Source organism: Lontra canadensis, unplaced genomic scaffold (genome assembly GCF_010015895.1).
Source record: "Lontra canadensis isolate GAN:19392208 unplaced genomic scaffold, GSC_riverotter_1.0 scaffold6, whole genome shotgun sequence".
NCBI classification, from domain to species: Eukaryota; Metazoa; Chordata; class Mammalia; order Carnivora; family Mustelidae; genus Lontra; species Lontra canadensis.
The window spans coordinates 8,674,215-8,693,465 of NW_022631000.1; the positions used below are offsets into that span (position 1 = coordinate 8,674,215).

The 19,251-nt window shown below is 42.9% G+C and overlaps 1 long non-coding RNA gene across 1 annotated transcript; it reads left to right on the forward strand.

Moving 5' to 3' along the window:
* The first annotated feature begins 1,365 nt into the window (after positions 1-1,365).
* Positions 1,366-2,474, forward strand: LOC116864522. The gene is made up of 2 exons (XR_004382033.1): positions 1,366-1,665; positions 1,778-2,474. It is a non-coding gene; the product is annotated as an uncharacterized LOC116864522 (long non-coding RNA).
* Positions 2,475-19,251: the final 16,777 nt, after the last annotated feature.

Below are 19,251 nucleotides of genomic sequence, written 5' to 3' on the forward strand. Positions count from 1 at the left end.
TTCGGACAGCACTGCCTGGCCAGATGCCAAACTATGAGGCGGGATGTTGGAGTTCTTGATCTGGAGGATTCCAGAATGGTAGGAAGACTCTAGAGGTGTGCACCTCTCATGGAATTTAGAGGAAAGTGTAACAGTAGCCCAGTGATTGCTCTTTATGAGAAGCTTGTGTGTGTCTGAGAGAATGCCTTAACCTCCACGAGGAAGAATGGCACAGGAAAGAACCAGATCTATTTTTTTCCCTGTTTACTTGCAGATTCGCTGTGTGTGATCTTGGACAAGTCACTTCATCTCTCTGGATCTTTAGTTTCCTAACAGCTGTAATGCGATCCTTTCCAACTCTGAAGCTCTGTGATTGTCTTCCTATGTGGGCCTGGAAAGCACAGGGCTGCTGGGTAACCCTGCGAGCCCTATTTCAGCCAAGAGCTATTGCTGCTTGGAGCTCACACACTCCCTGTTTTATAACAAGAAAAACGTATGTTGCTGTCTCCTTGTTTTCTCGTTCCATTTTACTCAAAACAGTACTAATGCTTACCTTTTTGACTGTGGAGGTGACAACAAAAAGGTCATTGCCATGGGAAAATGACAAACCAACCAAAGTTCCTTTTGAAGTCTCCTTCCCATCTGGGTGGACAGCAGCCTTTGCTCTTGCTACCTGACTTTGGGCGGGTAACTTCTCCTCAATTTCTTCAAGTATAGAATGGGGATAACAATAGAACATAACTGATAGGTTCCCTTAAGGATTTAATGAGGCAACACATGTAAAATGGCTAGTAGGATGCCCGACACATAACAAGTACTTGATAAACATTAGCTTCTATCAGTATGTTTCACATAAGCCCAGAAGGAAAGTCCAAACGCTGAGTTCTAGGTCTCAAGGGGGAAAAACATTGAGGTGGGGTGGGGTGGGGGGCATCTTTCTTGGTCTTCTGTTTTCGCATATAGTTGACCCTACTATACTTCATGGTCCCATAAAGGTAACAACAAAAATGTGACAAGCTTCCCCTTCCCACACTATTCATGTGAAGCCATACGCATGTCCGAGCTAGCAGTATAAAATCGCCGATGACCACTATTCACACCTTGGCAAGAGGAATCATGTTTTGGAATAACTAATAATATTTCAAAGTCAAGTCACTCTTTCCTAGAGAGGGTTGGAGCCCCGGCATTTGGTGACAGTTCAGTACAGAGCCCTTGGAGGCAGGGAGTAGGTGATATTAACCTTCGGAACAGAAGGCGCAGCACAGGCCTGTGCCAGGGCACCCAGAGGGATTTAACATTCCGCGGCTCCCTGCCTCCCTCCCTCCCCCACGCCTCGACTTCCGCAAAGTGGTTTTTGAAACCCAAGTACAGCCCCAGTGCTCTGTGTAGGTGGTGACGTGGGCGGGGATGAAATGCAACCTTTATTTTCCTGACTGCCCGTCATCCAATTCCCCGTTTTCCTCTGACTTTCATGAGTGGTGAGGTCATCCCGGCGCAGGAAAATCAAACTCCTATTTTTCAGACCCAATGAAGGCCGGCATTGTGTGTCTGCGTAAACAGAGGCCAGACGGGCAGGGCGGCGGGGACGCGAGTGGCCCGCCCCCTGGCGGTCGCCTGGGGCAGTGGTGGCCCGAGCTCCACCTCCGGGAACCGCGGCGGGGAGGCGGAGAGGGTGCGTGCTAAAATGTAAGTTAAAATTAGATCAATAGTCAGCTCGGCTCTCTCAATCAATGCTTCGCAGGGCGAGCGTACGACCAGCTATTTATAAGCTAAACCCGGCATTATCTTCCTCTTTTAGGACGCGCGGATCCATTACTGCGCGCGGCGGGGGAGCGGATGCTGCCGGGAGCTGCCGCCGGCCACATCTCAGCCCCGCGGGCTGGCCGCGGCGTCATCCAGCCTCCGATCCGCGCGAGGTGGGGAGTGGGAGGAGACCTCCCGACCCGGGACTCCCCCCGCCCCCCGCTCTCTCCAGGACTCCTTCCCCGGCCTGCCCCCCAAAGGCTCGCTCCCGCCCGTTCTTTACCTCTATGGGCTCCTTGGTGTTTAAACACAGGCGGCCCCAAACGCAAACAATCATCAGGGGCTCTCCTGCGGACGCAGAGCGCACACCGGCCGCTTACACCTTACAGCCTTACAGGGCTTGACGGCCCCTTGAAAAAGGTTTCCAGCCCAGCTGCCTAGAGGAACTGCATTACTCAGTCCTTGCTCAGGCAGTTGTTGCTGTAAATAGCTGCGACCTCCCTCCACCCCCGTGCGAGCACGGATGGGAATGGATTTACAGCCATCTGTCTGATCACGTTGTATTTAAGGCCTCGGTGAGAGGGGAGTGTGCTCCATCCAGCCCATCCGTGCTGGGACAACAGGGCATTCCCAGGCCCGTTTGCCCCAGTGGGTGGAAGTCGTCTCCCATGTATGAAGAAATGTCCACAGTGGTATTTCTGTTGAAGTTGCTAAATGATTTTCATTTCTCAAAAGATGCTCCAGAAAAAAAAGGCATAATCTGATTCTGCACCGCCGCCTCAGAAACACAAGATCAAATCATAGTTCTGGGGGAAAATGTAGGCATTCTAGTCTTAGAAATGCATATAGCAAATGTTATATATGTATTTATATCGCTTTTCTTAATTTTTGCTTTTCTCTTTTTTACTATTTCTTTAATAAGCATGTACTATAGAGAGCCAAATAATTTTAATAGTAGCTTAAATGTACATTAGGTGTATTTATAGAATTAATGTATTGTTTGACATAAAAGGATTTTGAACTAAAGATAGACAGCAATGCGTTCTTCATTTAGAAACAACTTTTCCTTCCTCTTCAAATTCTGGTTGGCTTACCACCAAAATATATCCCGCATCTGTTCTTTTCTCCACATCCAGCCGGCCTTTAGCTTGGTCACACGTCACCATTCCTTATCCTTTTACCTGGACTGCAAAAATCTGGTCTTTCTGGCCTACCCACTCCACAGAGCCACCAGACTGCTCTTTTAAAATGTAAATCAGATGTAACTATCTTTTCTGCCTGAAGGCTTCCTTGGCTCCCCATTGCGCTTCACTTAGAGCCCCAGTTCCTCACCGGGACCGGAATGGGGTGTCTGGTCTGGCGGGGATCCAGCCTTGCTCCTCTGTCCTCCATTCTCGCTCTCTCATTTCTCCCATTTCCGCAGAGCGTGATTTGCGGGGGGGGGGGGGGGGGGGCGCTTTCTTTCTGAGGTTCCTTCCAGCCCCAGAGTCCTAGCTCCCGCTCTCCGCTCTATGCAGAGTTCTCTCTCAGAAGCTCTCCTCAGAGCTGCCTCCTCCTCAGCTCAGATAACGGATACCTTAGCTGACCACTACTTTTCCAGAACTCATCATCACTTTACCTTATTTTATTTGCAACAAAGCAGCTGAACCGAAACTTCTTTGTTTATCCTCTGGCTTACGAGCTTCTCCCTTTTCACTCAAAAGAACAGAAGCCCGTTGAAAACAGGCCTTTAAAAAAATTTCTCTTCTCCACTCTTTTGTTGGGTTCTACAACAGTGCCTGGCCCACAGCATTACTCAATTATCTATTTCTTGTATCAATTACTGGGTGTGATTTCTTAATGTCTATAGAATTATGCATAGTCTGCCTTGAATCTTCTAGTCATTTTTATATCCATATGCTTCCTCCTTTCAAGTGTGAACTCCTTGAGGCAGGATCATGTTTAGTTCACTTTATTCTCCATGGCCTTTTGGAGTCTGGCACGCCACACGCGTTTAATATATTTATTAGATTGACTTGCAATAAGTGAATGGGTAATAAGCGGATACAATAAGACTCCACCCCACGTGTAACTTTCACCAGGAAAAATATTTTGATATCCAAAGAGATAAATTGTTGCTTTGATCCTTATAGTACCACACACATGCACACGCACAGCACACACACATTAGCTTTCAATATTTCAAAGAATGTTCATATCCATTATTTTATTTGATCTTAATACCAGCTCTGCGAGATAGCCCTTATGATCTACACTTTACAAATGCAGGAACTGAAGCTCGGGGCACGAATTGACCTCCTCCAGCTTGAGCAACTAACATGAAGCGGACAGGAGGAGAGCTTGTTAATTTCAACATCCACACATAAGGATGCGTAAAAACACACATATGTACATACATACATACATGTCCACATTCGCTGGTATTTTTTTGTCTCCACCACACTCGCAGTTGGGACCAGATGGGATCATAAATACAAAGTATCTTGAATGGAATCTGGCAAGTGACAGGCTCCCAGTAAATGACCATTCCTTCCTCTTGCCTGCACTACGGTTGCCATAATCTCTCCATCCCAATAAAGAAGAATGCATCTGTCTTCACTTTGTTCTTTTTATTACTAGACTAATTTCCAGGATCCTTCTTATTGTGAAATATTCATGTGTAATATTAATTGGATGCTTTCACAGATCTGAACAATAGCAAATGAATTCTTCCTAACTGGCAACCTATTGCTCTTTCATCTTTTACTCTGAATACAAACTAGTGAGAAATGTTTATGAATACCGGCCAGAGCCCAGCTTAGCTTAAGTTATACAGTTCAGTGTCAATGAGAGAACGGCACATTAAACATGCTAAAGCTTATTAATCACGAACAAACACTAAACATAGCACAACCAGAGAGGTCAAGTAATGTGCAAAATTGGTTTTACAATAGGCAAAATAAATCAAGAGCTCATTCTGATCATTCATTCATTCATTTATTCATTATTTGTTGAATATTTTTTATGTGCCAAGCACTGTACTAAGTGTTGGGAACACAAAGGCAAGAGACAATAATCCATGAAGTCTCTACCAATATAGGTCTAGTAGAAAAGATAGACTTCAACCAAATAATCACACAACAGAGATCAATGTTGTGAGAGACAGAACAGGAGGAACCGACATGGGAAATTCAGGGGAGACTGCCTGGAGGAAGTGAGGATTAAGCTGAACTAGGTCCTTGGTGAAGGCCTGGCTCAATGCCACCAATGGTTACTAAAGAAGAGGAGGAAATGATCAGACACGTAAATAATAAAAGTGGTCACTAACTTTTGCATTCTTTCACTTAACAAGTATTCCTTAAGTGCCTACTAAGTGTCAGATAGTTGTCTCGGTGCTATGGGCTATGGTAACGGTCAAAGACAAAAATCTCTGCCTTCATGGGCTTGTATTGGTGTGGGAGGAAACACACAACAGACTGATAAAGGACTTTAATGGAAAAGAATATTAAGTGGGGACTTCTTCTAAGGAAAAATGTAAACCAAGGAAGTAAGACAGGGAAGTGTGGCAGGGTAAGAGAGGGAGGTTCAGTCTTCCATGGCCCAGTCCCATATGCCTTCACTGAATAATGCATTTGAGCAAGACCTGCCGGTGGTAATGGAGCAAAGCCATGCTGATCTGAGGGCTGGCGTGGTGGTTGCGGAGGGGAGAACTGTCCAGGAGGAGGACTCTATCAGTATAACAACCCTGGGATAGCAGCATAACTGACTGGTTTGAGGTGAGAGGAGACAGGTGTGTCCGAAGTCAGTGGAATAAGCAAGACGTTAGCTAGTTGATGAGCTCAGGGAGGTAAGGGATCTTAAGGGACATGATAGGTGATTGGGAAGTTTTTGGCTTTTACTCTCTCTGCAGTGGGAAGACACTGAAAACTTTTGAGCAAATGATAGACATTATCTGATTTATGTTTTAATAGTCCCCTGGACTGCTGCATAGAGAGCACTCATGTTGCAGGCCATGTGCTAAGTGTCTTAAGAGATGACCTCATTTTATCCTCACAGTTCTGAGATGTACCCATTCTATAGGTGAGAAAACCGAGGTGTAGGGAGGTTAAGTACTTCCTCAAGGTCATGGGGCTAGTAACTGACAGTGTTGGCATTAAAAGCCAAGCAGTGTGATTTGAGCATCCAAGCCATTAGCCACAATATTAGAGTCCCCTTCTAAGGGAAACTGGGATCTTGGCTGGTGGTAATGAGAGGAGAAATTATACCTATCACACATTGAGGGTTTTCTAGTCACTGTCTTGGTTTTTCTCATTAATTTTATTTATTCTCACAAAACCCCTATCAGATAAATATTGTTACTCTTATTATAGATAAGGGAGCTGAGGCTCAGAGAACTTACCTAGGTAAGCTCAGTTTATAATCAGATACTAGAACTCAAACCTGGGGCACTTCCTCTTCAAAGCCTTTGACTTACTCCTCCCAGATAAATATATTAAACTTTAAAATCTATTTATTGTAAAGAACCTATAATTGAGTCTTGTGTTTTTAAAATAATCCATTTTATCTTTCTTTTTTGATTGGATGCTTAGTCCATGTATTTCTATAATTACTGAAATAGTTTATTTAATTCTTTCTACTTGCTATATTTTTCTATTTTTTTCAATTTATAATTTGTTCTTCTATGCCTCCTTTTCTACCTGCTTCTGAAGTATTTATTTTTCATTTTTTTCTGTAGTATCTTTTTGTTCATTCTGGATTTTCTTGTAGCTTTTATCCTAGAAAGTTACTGTGCTTTTCTAGCTTCTCAGTATATACTGTAAGTCAACATTTTGCCACTTCACAAGTAAGTCAAGAAACTTTCAATAGTTTAACATCATTTAGATCCTCCTGTTCTTTGTGACACTATTTAACATTTGACTCCTACATTGTGTTCTCACAAATCTTTCCTCAAATTTTTGTTCTAAAGAGTTAGTGTTTAAAAAGAATTATACACATATTTATTCCTTCCAGTGTTCCTTATTCCTTCCCCAAATTTACTATTTCCATCTAGGATTATTTTCTTTCCACCTGAAAGTTTTCCTTTAGTGAATCTTATAGTGCCGTTCTAAAGACAAACTCCGTCAAAGTTTGTTTATTGGGAAATATCTATATTTTCACTTCAGTGTTGTACATTTTCACTTGATATAATTTTATTTGGTATTGCAGTTTCCTTTCAGGTTTAATGATATTAAAGCATTATCTTCTGGCTTCCATAGTTTTGTTTTGTTTTTGGCTTCCATAGTTTCTATCAAAAAGTCTGCTATCAGTCTTGTTACTTTGAAGGGAACGTGTCTCTTTTTTTCTTTGATTCTTTTCAGATTTTCTTCTTTGTCTTTAATTCTCAGCACTTTGTTTTGTTTTTAAGATTTTTAAAAAAAAAATTTTATTTATTTACTTATTTGACACAGAGAGAGAGATCACAAGTAGACAGAGAGGCAGGCAGAGAGAGAAGAGGAAGGAGGCTCTCGGTTGAGCAGAGAGCCCAATGCAGGGCTTGATCCCAGGTCTTTGAGATCATGACCTGAGTTGAAGGCAGAGGCTTAACCCACTAAGCCACCCCGGTGCCTCAAAGTTCTTAGCACGTTGAATGTGATGTCCCTAAATGTCACTTTTGGAGAATTCTCTGTTATCTCTACAACAACTGTTCTTTTTCAGTCCCCCTTCTCCTCTCCCTTTGGGACTTCAATTACATATAATACTGCCCTTTTTTTTTTTTTTTTTTTTTTTTTTGCTGTGTGCCACATGTCTCTTATATTTTATTCTGTTCTTTTCACTCCTTTCCCCTACTTTTGTGTTTCAATTTTGGATTTTTTTTTTTTAATTTTAAGTGATCTGGTCTTTGAAATAAAAATTCTGTGTTCTACATGCTATTAAACTTATTCAATTAATTCTTCAGTTTAGATGATATATTACTGTATTTTTTAAATTCTAGAATACCCATTTGATTTTTTTTAAAAATTTCAATTCTCTGTTGAAATTCTTAATCTTTTAATTCATTTCCCCTCTATTTTTAGATATAATAATCTTAATTATTTTAAAATCCTTTTCTGCTAATTACCACATTTGAATTATCTGTGGCTATGCTTCTATTATTTGAATTTTTTTCCTTTTGATTATCAATCACATTTCCATTCTCTTCTCATGTTAGTAATTTTGAATTGTACTATAGAAATTGGGAACCCAAAAACAAAATAAAATGCCAGAATGCTCAGATGAAATTCTCTACCATCAAAGGCTCCTCTAGTCCTCTGGTAGGCAGACAGCTACCAGATTAAGCTGGGTGTGAGGTTGGGTGGCAGCTTTTAGTAAATTTTAGTAAATAAGTCCATGCACCTCCGGTTTGTCTCTCTTCTTTGCAAAGGGCTTTCAGTGGGGAGCGTAGAAACTCCCTTTCTCCTTAGCTTTAACAGTTCTGTTCTTCAGAGGCTCTGAGCCTATGTTACAGATTTCCATTTCACATAGTTTTCAGAATCTGGTAAATGGTCTAAGGGAAAGAACTGTTGTGCATTCATTGCAAACCCTTATTCCTAGTGAGACTTTGTCTCCAAGGCACTGCAGACTAGAAAAAAATTTATTCTCTCTTTCTGGTTTGGCCCACATAACCCTTCCCTACCATCCCAAACTTAAAGGAATGAGTCTTGTATTTGGCACTTTTCTGTTTTCTAATCCATTACTCCAGTCCTACACATTCACCAAAAGTTCTGCTGCTTTCTCTTTTCCCCAGTAGGGTCCTGCTTGGCCCAATCCAGTCTTCAATCGATACCCGCAACGGGCAAATGCTCCTTGGGATGCAAATAGCTGGTGATTATAAGGTCACTTAGGAATTTTAGTTTATCTAATGTCTTTGTATCCATCTCCCTTCAGTGTCTTGAATGATGTTTGCAATGTACCTATTTTTTTCCTTCTTGGGACAGTGTGGCTGTTAGCCTGTTGTGACCTTTATAGTCTATCCAGAGTTGAAAGTCCTTCTTAGACATATGAAGGGTTAGAAACTTTAGAACTAGGAAGGACTTTGGCATTCACGTAGTACAACTACCTCCTTGACCATATAGAAAAATAGATGCTCAGAATGGTGACGTGATTTATTCAAGGCCCAAAACTAATGAGGCTAGAAACTAGATCTGCGCTAAGCCTGGAGGTGGGTTTTCTGATCCTAAGTCCAGTATTCAAGAGGACAAGATGGAGAGAGAGAGACAGAAAGAAAGAGAACATACCGTGGAAAGGACTCTACCTAACAAGGAGAGCAAATTTGGAGTCTTTGCTATAGCAGTCCAAGTGATCAGCCCTCAAAAATTCATGTTGGAAAACCTAGCTCAGGTCTTAGAAGTCAATTATAAAATCAAATACATACTTCTTTTTTTCCCCTACCTTGTTTGAAAACAGGATTTAGTATGGAGTGCCCAGTGATAAGAGCTCCTCTATGAAAGGTTACAGATGAGGCCCGCAGTGTGGGAATATGGAGAATAGGAAAGGCTGATAGCAAAAGGATGAGAATATTGCCCTTGGCAAGGGGATATTGACACTGTTGGAATTTCAGGGTGTCGTAGGTGTTGTAGGCTTAGGAATTTCTCTGCTCCACAGAGTAACCGAGATATCTTTTTCTGTGTAGGCAGAGTTTATCACTGTCACCTTCTTCCCTCTCTTATTGTCAAGCTAGGCAAGGTCTGAAAGGCAGGGATGAGAGTGTGCTGAATTAATGATGAGGTAGGACTCAGAACCGAGAGCTCAGAGACTCATCCCTTCCCAAGATGTTCCTAACCCTTCCACCAACGCACCAAGCTACTTTGGTCAGCCCTCGCCTCACACATGGGCTAGGAACAATCAACTGAATTTTCAGAAAGTCAAAATCATGTGATTTTTCTGCTTAATCGCTAATAATGGTGGTAGTATATCTAAGGTGTGTAGCATTTTGTCCTATTCTTTAAAAAAAAAATTTTTTTTTAAAGTTTGTTTAAGTAATCTCTACACCAAACCTGGACCTTGAACTCATGACCCTGAGATCAAAAGTTCCATGCTGTTCCAGCTGAGCCAGCAAGGTACTGACACCTGGTCCCTGATGGAAATGTTTTATCTCTGCATTAAGATTAGAAGCGGGGTTGCTAAGCAATTTAACTGTGTAAACAAGCAAGGGGGTGGGGCTCAGCATCAATGGGGAGTAGTAGGTTCAAACTTCTTAGAGGAACAAACTGCATTTAATGACATTATCTCATTATTGTCTACATGCAAATGTATCCTCTTTGTAAATGAATCACATCTCTTTATTAAGGAAGAACATCTTATTTATCATCCGTGTAGCAATTTCCGTGACAAAGAAAGCCCCATTTATTTAAGATTATCTACTATTGATAATAGCTAACATTTTTGAGTACTTGCTATATAGCAGGCATTTTCCTAAGCAAGGGATACTTTACTCAAGCTGTTGCATTTAATCTTTACAGTGTTTGTATGAGGTAGGTACTACTATTCTTCTTTTTAACAAGTGGGGAAACTGAGACTTAGCAAAGGTAAGTAACCTGCCCAAGGTCATATCATAAAAGATAGAGCGAAGGTTCCGTTGGATCCAAAAGCCCCTGTGTGAAGGATTTTGTACTTTTTAGAATGGTCTTTCCATGGTTCCACACTAAGTGGTGAACATCTTTGTTTTTCAGTGATGATCGGCTAGGGCTTTGTTCCCAAACAACTCTTTTCCTTCTTTTGGCTTGGCTCAGCCAGTCTTCTTGGGAACCGGCCTTCTCTCCCAGGTAATGGTGGTCAAGTGGCATTGCCTAAAACATGAAAAGGGGGAAATGAACGGGTTCTAGCACTTCCCTGACTAATGGGATCACTTAAGGTCCTTCACTTCATGGTTCCTTATCTGGAAAACTGGATTAGGTTCCCCACCTCCCCGAGTTGCTGGGGGAATAAAATACTGTGTGTAAAGTGCAGACACAAGACAGTATTTGTCAAATGTGAGTTGCCTTTTCTTTCCTGTTTCTATCATTTCTGCATCTGTATGAGAGGGATATGTCTCCTCACAGTCCCTTGTCTAGGTGGTTCCTGAGCACTGTTGCTGAGATCCAGACTTTTCATATATCTGGGAGAAGTTTGTAGGATGACTATTGTGAATTATCCTCCCTCCCCACGCAGCTCCCATAGAGAAATCCCATAATAACACACCCAAGACATAGAATTTAGAATTCCTTCTCTTCTTCTGGAGTCATCTGATGTTGAACAGCCGTCCCTGCATGGGGGGACATTTTCCTGCTGTGATAAATTTGTCTTGGTGTCGAACTTGAGTCACTGACCTCCAGGTGGAGCTGCATGAAAAAGATATAGAAGGGAGAAGAGGAAAAAAACAAAAACAAAAACAAAAACAAAAACACAAACCAGGTCGGTGCCCAGAAGAAGCAGATAGCTGAGAAAGACTCAATGAAATACCAAGATGGTGCATGGTCCTTCATGGATTTCCTTCATGGAAAACTGGAACGGATTCAGCCAGTTACAATTCTACGGGAATTTGGAGAGATGACCCATTTGCTCAGCCAGCCTGGGGTGGAATGCAAGAGAAATGAGACACGGTCTAAGGAGCTGGCGGTCTTGGTGGTAGTCTTTGGGAGTGGCAGCCTACAGACTGAAGGAAGGACAGCAAAAGATCAATTACGCTTCATGGCGAACTGTGATGCAGCCCAGGACATGGGGTCACAGGGGAGAGGAAGGCTGTTACTGTCTTTCCCATGGTGCTATATTCCAGCCTCGAATGTAGATGAGCGACATAGATGATCTCATCTCATTCAGTCTTAAAAACCAACCTTTGATGTGAGCCCATTTTGATGGGGAAGAAATTGGAGTGCAAAGAGATTAAACCTGGCCAGGACCCCCACAGCAAGTGACCTATAGGATTTCAACGTAGATCTGTCTGCAGAAAACACCTGTGCTCTCAGACGGCCTGAAGCCATTTGCTGGCTGTATGACTAAGCTCTTCTAACTTTCTTAGGCTTCAGTTTCTTTATGGGCTTGGCTGGAGATAATGCTCTTCTGGAATTATCTGGGAGTAACGCTTTGCCTGTCCTTTTCTCCGGCCACAGGCCCCTCACTTTGAGATATCTTCTGACAGTTGGTCATTTTTGTAACCTGATCACACTCCAAATAGTGTATGTTCAAACCAGGGTGGACACTGACCCAAGGGAAGGATGGAAGTAGAGAGTTACAGGTCCCAGAACTACTTCAATTGTGTCTGGTCTGTCCTAAAGACTGATTTGTTCAGTTTTTCTTAGATCTAGTGAGACTGTAGCTGAATCTTACAGTAATCCTCAACCCTCTTTCCTTCCTGTTTTTTCAGCTGAATTGAGCCTCTGTCACCTGCACCCAACAGATAGATCCATGACCAGAACAAATACTTCCCTCCAGGTTTCAGTGTGAGGAATCCACAAGATAAGGAAAATTACAAAGGGCAAATGTCTGAGACCATAGCTATTTATCTCAGTGAGTAAAATAGCAATTTGGCCTTTATAATTGGGTCCTAAGATTTTCAGTTTATGGAATGCTCCATTATGTCCAAAGGGAGATTTGCACAAATTTCACTTATACTCATCCTGCCAGGAGGAAACCATGGGGCTGATGATGGTCGTGTTAAACTAATGATAAAGCCCTCAAGTTCTCTGTGTTGGGAGAGAGTGGCTCCAGGCTGGTCACCCGGTAGCCACTTTAAGTCAGGTTTCCACTGGCTCCAGGGTGTACCCTGTAGAATCTTCTAGAGGGTGCTGTAGATTGCCTGACCAAAGGCGGACCACCTGACTGGCTGGCCGGCCGGCCATGCTGCTGTCTCCACTCGGGCGAAGGTCCTGAGAAGGGAGAGTAGCTGAAATCCAACACGCTCTCTCACCAAGGAGACTTCTTACTTGATTTGGTTTGATGACATTGACGGGTCATGTCTCTCAAAACAGCCCGACCCCCATTGCACAGGAAGGCAAACACAGCCTGAGAATACAAAGTTGCTTCTTCTAAGAAAAAAATAAATTTCACCCTGGACATTTTGAGACTGGGTTATTTAGTATCACAAATGCTTTGCCTTTGGGCGGATGATGCAGAAGGTTAGAAGAGCTGGTCAGAAACAGCATACTCTCTGCAGGCGGCGGTCCTGTTTGTCGCAAAGTTGCAGATTGTAGATTGTTTTATTTATCATGGACTTCAGGGGTCCAGGTCTTCTTTTGTTTTTGGATAATTTCAAAACCTCTTGGGTAGAGGGGAAGCCGGCTCAACCTGTTTCTCCTCTCAGACCGCACCCACCGACCCCCCACATTCTGCGGCTTTCTCTGCAGATGGCATCAACTCCCTCTTCACCCGCCAGTCAGGCAGCAGAGGAAGCCGTGTTTTTTTAGTGAGTTCTCCCCCATGGCTGCTTTATTACTTCACTGATAACATGTAAATCACCAGTCGGAGGGTGGCCTTTGGGTGAACCTCATTCGGAATCTCAATTGACTGATGCAAAAATGGCCAGTATATTCTCCTGCTGCTTTTCACAAATCTCACTTTTTTTTCAGCTTTTGCCAGTTAGGATCAGCTGTGATCCTTTAAAATAAAGTGCCTTCTGTTTGCATTATTAAGGAGTCCCTCCCCCAGCCTCCCTCCCCTGCAATAAAGCAGCAGGTCAGTGCTTACTGTCTTTGGGAGAATTTTGGAAAAGGTTCATGGGAGAGGGTCCAGCGCCATGCATGTACGATGCTGACCTTTCATTCATATGATTTCTCAGAAGAGAATGCTGAATCCTGCTTTGTGGTTTGTGTCCTTTTGCTGCTGATGTCTTCAGAAAAAGAAACTGCACCATAATCTGTTATCAGTGGATGACATCGGAGGCAACGCATAGAAGTCTGTTTTTGGAGCAGCCTTCTCCGCAGTGGGGGGAGGGGGAGGGGAAGTGGCACTTTCCCAGTTGCCTGCTCTGTTACCAGAATCTTGGTGGCACAGGTCATGTGGGGTCTACCTGGACCAGATATCTACTTACAATGGTCCTGAGTGGGTTAATACAAGATTTTAGGAATTCAACATTTCATGTCTACCAAGCCTGTGAGTGTTAAATACACACAAGTGTAACAATCTCCCTTTTCCCTGGATTTACTGTATGCCAGACATGAATCCTATCTCATCGTAGCCTCCGAGTAACCCCCTGAGTCCTAATAATGGTGACAATTTATTGACCTCTCGCTATGTGCCCACGGTTATTCCAAAGACCGTCCATGCACGAGTTCACTCACTGAATCCTCCCCATATCCTTATGAGGGGGGCACAATTTTTCAAGCCATGTTTAGAAATGTGGGAACGGAGCTACTCAGGTTAGGTAACTTGCTCAAGGCCATATAGCTGGCAGGTGGTGAAGCTGGGATTCAAACCCAGAGGTCTGACCTTGAGTTCCACGCCACAGACGACAACGGTCTCTGCAAAAGAGCCACGGTGAGCCAGCGAAGCGTTCCAGTTCCTTCTGGGACTAAAGGGATGAGTCGCTACCTCCACTCGGTCAGAACTCTTCTGCTCTCAGATTCTGCGGATTCTTATTGTGGCAGCAATGCTGTTTTTGCCATAGGCAGACTGTGCTGGAAGGGCAGCCGTGGCTCTTGTTGGGGCCTTGTGACTACCTGCAGAGTTTTCTCCAGCTCTGCCTGTGTAACCTCAGCTTTCCCTTTAAATACAGCCTTTGTCTGTTCATTTCTACAGAGATTGGTTCTTCCAATGCTTCCTGCAATATACCCGCTGCTAATTGCCAAGAAATGTCTTTCTCTGGGATTGTTTACATGGCTCTGTGGCTCTGTGTGCTCAGACGGTGCCCTCCATGCCCCGTCTGTGTTCCTCTCCTCTATTAGCATTCTCTGCCACGTGAAGACAGGATGCAGAAAGAGCCGCATTTTTCTGCCTTTGCTAGGAAGAAACATTTTCATATTGGGATTTCAGCAAAAAAGTGCCTGTCCAGTTGCACACCTCTATGGTACAATTCAATCTCCCCCACGAATAATAGCTCAGGAATGTTCTGATTAATTTTAAGCATTTTATATCTGGTATCAAGGAGATTTCCTAAAAATAGGAGTCCTGCCTTCTACATTGAGACAGAGCAGTCAAGGGGAATGGATGTGGACTTTGGAGTCCAGCAAACCCAGCTTTGCCTTTCAGTTCCAGCAGGCACCAGCTGTGTGGCCTTAGACCACTTACTGAAACTCTCTGAGCTTTTTTCTTCCCCCCCCCAAAAAAAAAAGAGAGAGAGAGAGAGAGAAGATCACTTCAGAGAACTTTCTGAGGAGCGTAAATGATAGTAGAAGTGATATTGCTGGCATAGACCAGATATGCAATTGTTTTTCTTTTCTTTTGTCACGTTTCCTGCCAATATTTCTGCCAATATTTGGCCATTACACTTAGCATCTCTGGAACTCATTTTAAAAAATGAGGTATCAGGATAAATTGACTGATGAAGCCTCGTCTAGCTCAAAGTGTCTCCTGTGTCAATCTTTGTAAATGTGCTGGGTGCTTTCCTATGTGATCTCATGCTGTCCTCTTAACAAATCTTTGAGTTAGGCCCTGTTATAATTCCCATTTTGCAGATGAAGACACTGAGGCTTGGGCAGAATGAGTCACTGGTCAGGGTTACTTAACAAGCAGTCTGCTAGGAAATGAGGATTTGAACCCGGAGTCTACATGCCAGGTCAGTGGGCTGAACTGTGGGGCTCAGAGCCAAACCCAGTAAGTCCTTGAAAGATGGCGACTCCACCGTTGCTCTCAAGTCTGGTGAGCGCTCAGACCATGCACCAGCTACACGACCATGTGGTGGGCTATGTCCTGCCCAGCAGGTGTATCGGCAGGACATAATCCAGAAAGATCAGAACTTCACTGCAATGATAGGACCGTACCACAAGCAAGACACAAGTAGAAGACAAGGGGTTCCCGCATCGCTGGCTGATGGGCCAGACGGCTCGCCGGCCGCCTAACCAACCTGGGCTGTAGGTACTATGTATGGTGACCACAGAGACTGAATTGACTCCTAATGAAATTCTTGGCGAGCATCTCTGCGTCACTCCCCGGGGAGACCAGGGCTCTTTCTGGAGCCTCCACACTCCCTTACCTCATGTCGGATCTGTAATATGCCGCGGGTTTAGCAACCAGCTAACCAGACTCGTTAGGACTGTGTTCTGAGTAAGAGTCAGCGTCCTCTCAGGAAGTCTGCCCACCCAGCGCTCCGGGAAGTGTGAGTACTTGGAACATACGGTATTTCTGTGTCATCAGAGAGAAGGAAAAGCCATTCACAATAATGGGAAGCCTACCTAATGTTTAAACTAATTTGCACACACAAATACTTCGGTGTTTGTGCCTGCTATACCCACCTTTGGCTCTGTTTAAATGTTCTGTTCTTTGCTGATCTCAAACGCAGTTTTTCAGAGAGTAGTCAACTTTGCCATGGAACGTGCCTAAAACACCGGCTGCTGACTCCTGGCAATCTTATTGTTGTATCTTTCAGAAAACACTGGCATTACAATTATCCATTGGTAGAAAGCTAATACCCGCTTTGGGGGCTTTGTTAACTTTTTTTTTTTAATCTTCTGCCTCTGTATTGGGTTATAGTTTAGCAATATTTCAGATACACTCAGGGGCTTAGGTGATGCTAACGTGCTATTTTCTTTAGCTTATTGAATAAAAACTCACCCATCAGCAGTGTTTCAGGTCCAATTGAATTCTTATTTCACTTTAAAACCTTAACAACCACCAGGAAAATTGTGCAGTAAGACCACAAGTGGAAGCCGACATCTTTCATCAAAGAAACTCAAAATACTTCCCATTCATTAAACCCCACCACACTGTAGACCAGTTGTATGCTGCCTTTTTTTCTTTAAAAGAAAAAAAAAAATCAATGCAAGCAAGTAGGTGACAGATGTGCACAGCAGAGGAAAATGAAAACTTCTTGAGGAAATAAATTTGAGTTCTCAAGTAGCAAGGGCATCTACTCTCTCTTAATAAAATGATATTCTGGTCCCTGATCACATTCAACTGCTCTTCGTACATTTAGAGCTGTTGATCCAATCTTTCTTTCTAAGAGCATTATTCTCTTGGCACGGGCAGAAACATTTGCTTCTTGCTTTTGTTGCCATCAGACACTGTAAGGCTGTGGCCTACAGGGAAACCTTAACAGTTTCTAAGGTAACAAGGAAGTTGAAAACTTTCCTAGTGTCCCGCCCCATGTCCTTGGCCCACTAGAAGCTGAAGGGTTATAAGCCAGGGCGAGTCCCTTGCAGTTATCAGGACCCGTGGAATGAGAGTTGGGGTATAGGCCTGGCTTGCAGTTTTGAGGTCATACAAAGAACCGGGGTGCAGGGAAACATGAATTCAACTTGCCACTCCCATTCCCGCTTACCCCCGCAACCCCCTCACAAAGAAAGCTAAATTGCTAAGCTTGACACGGCAGAGTCCTTTTCCCAGAAATCCTCCGACTCACCCAAGCAGTAGTGCCGTTCTAAAGCAGATGCTGCCTATGAATTTGCTCACATTTTTGGTTCTTCTTCAATCTGGTTTAATTGCTCCAATCCCCATCTCCCCAGACACATTAAATCACATCTCCTGGTAGCTTATGGTTGCCATGCCTACTGGGTTCAATATCTTGGATATTTTTCTTCCTCAATTATTAGTGTTTGCATCAAGTGCAATATTTTCGCCGTATGAATGTTAGTTGTTGCTGTTATGATTATTATTGTTGGTGTCCTTATAACTATAGTAGTTTGATCAACAGTCTTAAAGAATGAGGTACCATATACACCAATAATAATACCTTTCATTTTTAAAATGCTTTCAACTTGTATCTCATATCTTGGATTCATTTCTTTATTTGCTCATTTATTCACTCCTTCAGCTAAGAGACCTCTATGGTCTCACTGGGGATAAAACAATAATTAAAATGTGGCTCCTGGTTTCAAGGAGCTGACAGTGCAGAGGGGAGGCCAGACACATAAGCAGATGCCGAGAAGACAAGTGCTGGGCTTGAGCTGATCCTCAGATCATCTTATTTACTGATGAGAAAAAAAGAGAGGGCACAAAAAGACCTTCTCAAGGTCACACAGCTCATTATTTGAAGAATGAAAGCTAAAATGCAGGCTTTCTGCTTATTAAATCATGGCATTTTTGACAGTTCTGCCATTCAGTGTCCTTGAGGGCAGTGGTTCTCAAAAAGACCGGACCTCGGTCTCCACAAGCAAGCGGTACTGGCACTATCTTGTTAGAAAAGCAAATTATCTGGCTCCATCCGAGACGACTGAATCTGAAATTCTGGAAGTGGGGCCCAGACACCTGTATTTCGGTGAGCCCTCCAGGTGATTCTGATGCACTAAAGTCTGAGAACCATTGCTCTCTCTTGGTGCTTTTCCAAGGTCTATGTGCATAGGACTCATCTGGGGATCTTGTGGAAAATGTAGATTTGGATTCAGTAGGTTGGGAGAGGGTTTTTTGATTATGCATTTCATTTTTACCAAACTCCCTGGCTACGCTTATCCGGCCATCCTTGCTTGAGGAGAAAGAATATATAGAGAATTAACACGAGCAGAGAGCACTGATTAAGTCCAGCTGATGAGGAATGCTGGCTGTCAAGCGAATTCAATAAAATTATTCCCTGTCATCTAGGTCATCTAGGAACTTAAACACTAGCACGATGTTCAGATAGATAGACTCCCAGGGCATAAAACTATCAAATAACAACAAAATGAACGTGCCTGTGTGTGAGTGTGCCCGTGCAGAGTCGCACATCCATGGATGCACACAGAGAATGGGCAAATATTTAAAGAGACAATGTTACAAAGCAACACCTCTCTTACTGAGAGATCATTTGGGTGTACAGGTATTACAGCCAAATACAACCAAGAATCAGGAGACCAGAAATATTTCTCCAAGTAGTCACAATGAATATCATGGAGTCTGTCATTTTTATTGATAGTTTGTCCTTTAAATAATTAGAGTTTATTTTTATTTTATTTTATTTTTAATTTTCTTTTTAGTTTATATTTGTTTTAGACAAAATCCTAATGTAGCCACATTAAAGCAGATGTGAAAGAGTAAATTGGGTAGGCAGGGTCAAGACGCCATAGCCAGGCCTTCTGGAGGTAAAGCAATGCCAACTGACAAGAGGGAAAAAATATTGTGTGTGTATGCGTGTGTGCGTGTGTGTGGGCATACAAACATCAACTTAGCAGATTGGAACGATTTAATATAGAGGAAACACATGAATAAACATTAATGAAGAACATTGTATGGAAAGCGAAATGTTACAATCACAGAAACATGCAGAAAATATTAAAATTACAAAATGTTCAAGATATTTGGAAAACATGTAAAGCATTTTAAATAGTTTTCCCCCAAAATGGTAGGGTTTCTAGATTTAACAAGCAAAAATATTTTATTTGGCAATCTTAAAAATGGCTAAAAATAAGAGGGGTTGATAATCTCTGGGAATTTCATTGATATGGATTGCCAGGTTTTCTGAAATGCCTGTAAAAGGGGAGGTTGTGAGGGATGACT